Genomic DNA, 6,546 nt, shown 5'->3' on the forward strand with positions numbered 1-6,546 from the left:
TTGTTTGTTTTATATGTTACACTTGCTATGTAGTTACTTAAAGCGTAACATCAAAGTTAGCATCAATAGTGTTTAAAGATTCCCGCGTTAATGTTCCCGTCCACCGGACGGGTAAAGTACTAGTTTATTAAATGGACATAATGCCACACCATCCTACAAGCTGAGTGGACTAGCATAGTCTTGCCAATGATTTTATGAGAGTCAACTACTTGTTATCACAACTACTTTACGCGTTAAATTTATTACAGTTTTTAAATAATAGATAGTTCTAGGGGTAATTTTGTGAAGGGCTAAGACCCCATAAACGTATTCGAAGCAACCACAAGGCATAATGAGCCGGACCCAAAGTGCAACTAATATGGACGGCTAAAACGGGGTATGTTTTTTGTAAACTAACCAGGCATCATCGTAATGGTTTGAGAAAACGACTTATATAGGTAAAATTGCATAAGTATAAATAGCCAGAGAAATTACAAAATTCTGGTAAGACATAGTCCTATCTAAAAAAGCCTAAATTCACATTAAGTGTTACGATGTATACAAGTTAAGTTATTATGTGTGTAGCAAAAAAAAAAAGATTAAACAACTGAAATTCAATGTATAGAGACACTGAAGCATGAGTCATGAGAATCGAAGAACTTGCCAGAAGTGTACATCTCTGCTGCAACATGCAACCAATTTGAATTGTATATTCAGTCCATGAATTGGTAGCGCTAGCACGCCACTCGCCTCCTAGGGTGACTTCAAATAATATTGAGGAGGCTTGTACAATTTCTCAGACACATTGTTCAAGGTGTAAAAACATCCCACACCAAATAACTATTTGGCCTCTTAACGAAATGTAACTTGAAGCCTCGTCCACAACCACACCACTTTTGGGTAGACTTAATCTCTAGATCATCATTAATAGTTAGCATAGGTGATCTACAATGCATAAATGAGAATACCACATACACAGACTTCCAAAACCACCATCGTATGTAGGGTGAGTAATTTTATACCGAGGTTACATGCCATACCGAACCAATACCGATCCAACACAATCGGTACCGATATTTTGTCAAGTTTTAGGTATCAGTACCATTTAGTTTCAGTATTTTCAATGGTACCAATACTGGACAAATAAATCTGGTATGGTATTCAATTAATACTTTCACTGGTATCGACATTTTTTTACGTATGGTACCGCTAAATAAGTACCTGTCTCATCCCTAATTGTAGGATTTAGTAAGCTACACCAACACCTCATTTTGCTGCATTTACTTCCGAAAACCCCAATTTCAACATTTTATTTACCATGAAATAAGCACAGATAGTGTAAAATAAGGAAGTTTGGCAGGGAGATGAAACAAAAGCAAATAAACATTTTTAGGTTTGATAGATGTTGGGTTGCCATTTGTGGTATGTTTTTTGTTCTAAAGAGAAACCAACTTATGGTTTGAGGGATTGGAATCAGTTTTTGAGTTATATTGGCTGATTAATATACATGAGAATTATTCACCATAATCGATTGTGTGTTTTTTGTTTTGGTGAGCTATATCAACTCATTCTTGAGAGAATACTACTAAAAATGTAACTAGTACATCTGCACCTAATCTCTATTGAGCACACTTGATGTTACACAGCAAAACATATCTGCAAGTAAATTTTGTGGTAGTATGCAATCTGAATAATTATCTATCGAGCATATAAAAGTGTTATCATATATTCATCAACAGATGAAACAGAGTCAAGTTCAAGATGACTTTCTTCAGAGAAAAATGCAGGTTGTTTAGGTTGTGGCAAGGCACCCTCGCTGACCAACATCAGAACAACCGACAACATAGTTGGCCTATCTTTGGCATGATGTTGCACACACAATAACCCAACTTGTATTGATCGTAAGACTTCAGTGACATTGCAAGAGTCGCGTAATGATTCGCTCATTAGTTCAATGGATCTGCCTTGTCTATAAAGTCGCCATGCCTGAATCAAGCAAAACATATAAGCATATCGAAAGAATGTCTAGAGAAAAAACTAATTTGACCAGAGTAACATACATGTCCCAGAAGGTTGTCATTGTGACCATCATAAGAGAATTCTCTATTTCGCTTTCCACTCACTATCTCCAACACCAAAACACCAAAGCTAAATGCGTCTGACTTTACAGAGAACCGTCCATATAGTGCATACTCTGGAGAAATGTATCCACTATAGAGAAGTACGCATTAAGGTCGTCTTTTGGGATAATTGTTAATTAATCTAATAAAACATTGGTTAAGATTCTTACTATGTTCCAACTACTTTCTTAGTCTTAGTAGTGGTATCGAATCCAACAAACTTTCTAGCAAGGCCAAAGTCAGAAATTTTTGGGTTCATGTCAGCATCCAGCAGAATATTACCTGCCTTGAGGTCTCTATGGATGATTTGAAGACGGGAATCTTGATGTAGATAGAGAATACCTCGAGCCATCCCATGTATTATATTAAAGCGTTGAGGCCAGTCAAGCATCATACTTCTACTTTCATCTGACAAAGGGTAACGACTTAGACAAGCATTATCTTGGCACGAAGCAGCATAGCTTAAATTACTACACAAAGTATGAAATTAAGTAAATTACTATATGAAATCATAGAGACAGAATCAAACCAAATAAAATGAAGTCCAAGCTTTTGTTGGTCATATATTCATAAATCAATATCAATTCATTTTCATGGATGCAGCATCCAAGAAGCTTCACAAGATTCCGGTGCTGAAGTTTGGCAATAGTTCTGATTTCGTTCATGAATTCATCAAGCCCTTGTTGGGATGTTTCCGAGAGCCTCTTCACAGCTACCTCTTGTCCGCCTTCAAACACACCCTAAAACAAAAGGATTGCACATTACGTTTCATGATATTAATTTTTATTAGTTTCTTAATAACTACCTTGTAAACAGGACCAAATCCACCTTCTCCAATCTTGTTGTTGATGCAAAAGTCATTGGTAGCCTTAGCTATTTTATTTAGGCTAAAAAAAGGTAGCTCGTCAAAATTTTCCATCCGAACACTATTACTCTTTTTATTAAGGCCATACCGATTTCCTACAACATGATGTGTTTGATTCAATTGATTACACAAATGTACCAAAAATTATACAAGATAGCAAACTGTAAGAAAAGTGATCTACATTACCTCTTTCTTTCATGTGATCCCTTCTCTTCTTCTTTATACAGGCATACACTACAGCAAACAAAAGCAGCACCGCAGATGAAGTTGAAATTACCGCTGTGACTACCCTTTTTGTCTTTTTGAAACTAGGCTGAGAGTCTACATTGAACCATCAACTATGAATCAGTATGGTTTTGCTACAAATTAATTATGCATAGAAAGAGTCAAATATCGCCAAGAGGTATGTATCTATATATCAAGCATCCATTCTATTTTATTTACAAAGAAGCTTAAACATAAAGAATGCAATACAAAGAACACTGACTATCATTCTGATCAAAAGGATCGAGTACGTGCCTGCTAACTCAGAGGCAGCCAGTCTGATGTAAAGATCTTGCTTTTCATCATACTCTGTGATGTCAATGAGCTCACCAAACCACAACAAACATCCACTTCCACCGTTTCTGATATCCGAATTTGCATAAGCCGTACAGTTGCAGTTCCTTCTGCAGACCATCTCACATTCTTTTAGGGTCGTGCTATGATTATACCAAGAACGTCGCGTGTCTGGAAACATCAATCCTGAAATCTTCTTGAAGCCATCGCCATTCCCGCATTCCAAAGCCCGTTTACGTACACACCCGCTCGAGCCATTTGCTTTATCCCATTCATCAGGGGTTTGTGGCGTAAAACCTACCATACATTTACAAGAGGGATATCTGTTGATGCTGCAGATTCCATACGGTCCACACAGTCCATAACGACCACATTGATTTCTTTCTGCTGCAAAACCATACACAGCCCAGTCTTCGATTTGATCAATCCAATGCAACAGCACTGTGGTGTCATCCGGCCTCACGAGTATCCTCTGTAAAACTGAAGTCTTAAGTTCAAATCTGTAATATACTTCCTCTTCGTCACACACAAATTCAAACGAATACGTTGGATTTGGGTTCGCCAAGGGCAAACCTTGAAACTTAAGACCATTCCATGGTCCATATCTCCGTGTTAAAACCGAACCATGTCTCACAAAAATTTGTGGATATCCATTCGTGTCTAGCCAATGGTAATACAGACTCGGGGAAGGATCATCTAGACTCTTCCATGGTATCAAAGCCGACTCTCGTCCTGTTACCAAGTTCTTCCCAAATTTCATTCCTGGTAAAACCGTGTTAACTGGATAATCAAAACTTTGCCAGATTACTCTTTGTTTCCTGCCACTTCTATCCCACAGAACAAGATTTCCAGTATCCAGCAGCTGCACCACTGTCATCGTAACGTTACTCCGCGTGGATACTGCTGCATTGGATGACCAGATCACTGTGCTTCCACCACTGAGAATTTGCAAATTTCCATCTCTGCTTAGTTTGAGCATGCCTGATGATAGTTTTAAGAAATAAAATCAAAGAACAAATTAATAAATAATAATAAAATACGTATCGAATTCTCTTTCTTCATACATTCAATAAAAAAGAAACAAACTAATATAACATCAATAAAATCTCAAAGGATCATAATAACTATAATACCTGACTTGTCTGTAATTGGTGTCTCCCTGTTAGCAACCCATACGACCGTGCCCAATGATATTTTCTTGTACCATATCCCCAAGTACCGATTCTCGGACTTTCCTGGGCTAAAGAATCCAAGTTCATACATTTTACCATCTGAAACTATTGTGTCACCATCTGTGAGTGCATGATTTGAGGATATGCTGTCTAGTGTTGCAGAAGTTGATAGTACCAGCAAGAATAAAGAAAATGAAACGTGTGTAATCATGCAATGAAAATCCATTGATGTGGTCTCATAAAGGTGGGATACTTGACCGATGATGGTAGATGCATTATAAATATTAACTTTACGTCTGTAGAAGTGTGGAATATTGAAATTTTAATATAATCTTTAATAATATAAATTTCTTTGTTCCAGCAGTACCATTTTTTTGTCTTCAGTCTTCTTAGACTTTTTCTCTAGTCAAAAAGAAGACTTTTTCTCTAGTCAAAACCATTTAATATCTAGGAAGCCGCATTCAAATGTTAGATGTATCATTATTCAAATTGTTGTCAAATTCACTGTCTTAATTATTGTTTTGCTTTTTTTTTTCATTTTTGTTTATCTGCAACTTCCTGCTTGAAACATATCTCATTAAAAATAAAAATAAAAAAATAATTAAAAAAAGTCACATTGAAACACGCTTCAATTTGAAAGTCTAGTACGGTCAAGCTGCTTCGGACAAAGTGACTAAGCATAAGAAAACATGTCTTGACAACCGATATGTATTTATTTCTTTTTGCTTTTGACACTTTTGGTTTCCTCACGCCTGAAGCTGTGAAATTGCTAACCCGTGTTCAACAGGTCATGCATAGTAATGTTATGACTCAAGATCAGTAAATCTAGTTTTTAAAAAATTGGGTTTTGCAATTTAAAAGGAGGTGTGGCGCAACTTGTTGCCCGCTTGCCTGTTTCGATGTAATCAAAAATATCTTTTTAATCATTATGAAAATATTTATAAATAAGACATATAATATCACGAACTTCTTTTTACACAAATTATTTGAAAAGGAAAGTAATATTAATTATTTCGGAATAAAAACCATTACATCAAGTGATGTTTATGGGTGGAATCAGGAAGATTAAAATTGACAGCTAAAATTCACACTTGACAAGTAAATAAACACGTATATGAATTAAGTAATGGAATGCATGATTTAATAAAAACTAGTAGGGACGAGACTGGACGGCTTGAGCTTGAATCTGGAAGATGTAAATGGAGAAAGCAACGGTTCCTTTCATTGGATATTTGAGAATGAAGCTCAAACGAAAGATAGGTGGCAACATATGAAACTAATGTCAGCTTATGAGCTGTAAAGTAAAGAAACGTGGCAACATATAGAAACCAATGTGACATTACAACATAGAGAACATGTTGTACAATTTCTATACCCAAACCAACTTTGTAATTTAATATATATAATAATTAGTGGTACATGTGTGGGAATGATATTACTGATATATACAAATTAGAATTTTGGTGCCGCAAGTGCTCTCTTTAGTCATTTGGCGGCACCTTAGTGGTTGAAGCCGTTTTTTTTTTTTTTAGTTTCGGTATCGTTACAAACATAACGTAAATTGACGGAATGCCAATTTTTTCGTTTTTGTTTTTGTTTTAGTTTCGGTACCGTAACAAATGTGACGGAACCGACCGAATTCGCGTAGATTCACCACATGTTGTTTTAGTTATGACAACGCACACAACGTAAACGAACGAATGACAAATTTGCTTTTGTTTTTGTTTTTTAGTTCCGGTACCTTAACAAATGTAACGGAGACCGTCCAAATTTGCCTAGACTAACCGCCTCAACACCCGGAATCAACAACGCTCGAGTTTTACCAACGCCCAAATTTTACCAACCGACACCA

At 36.3% G+C, this 6,546-nt stretch overlaps 1 pseudogene across 1 annotated transcript; it reads right to left on the reverse strand.

Moving 5' to 3' along the window:
- Positions 1-1,677: 1,677 nt before the first annotated feature.
- LOC143565192 (G-type lectin S-receptor-like serine/threonine-protein kinase At4g27290) lies at positions 1,678-4,955 on the reverse strand (annotated as a pseudogene). Its single transcript, XR_013141017.1, has 8 exons — positions 4,656-4,955; positions 3,480-4,503; positions 3,151-3,302; positions 2,905-3,059; positions 2,629-2,839; positions 2,270-2,507; positions 2,040-2,190; positions 1,678-1,965 (listed from the first exon to the last, which is right to left on the reverse strand). The product of XR_013141017.1 is annotated as a G-type lectin S-receptor-like serine/threonine-protein kinase At4g27290 (transcript).
- Between the last annotated feature and the right edge of the window lie 1,591 nt (positions 4,956-6,546).

Source organism: Bidens hawaiensis, unplaced genomic scaffold (genome assembly GCF_021521415.1).
Source record: "Bidens hawaiensis isolate Kalapana, Puna unplaced genomic scaffold, B.hawaiensis_p1.1 tig00022300_1, whole genome shotgun sequence".
Classification (NCBI taxonomy): domain Eukaryota; kingdom Viridiplantae; phylum Streptophyta; class Magnoliopsida; order Asterales; family Asteraceae; genus Bidens; species Bidens hawaiensis.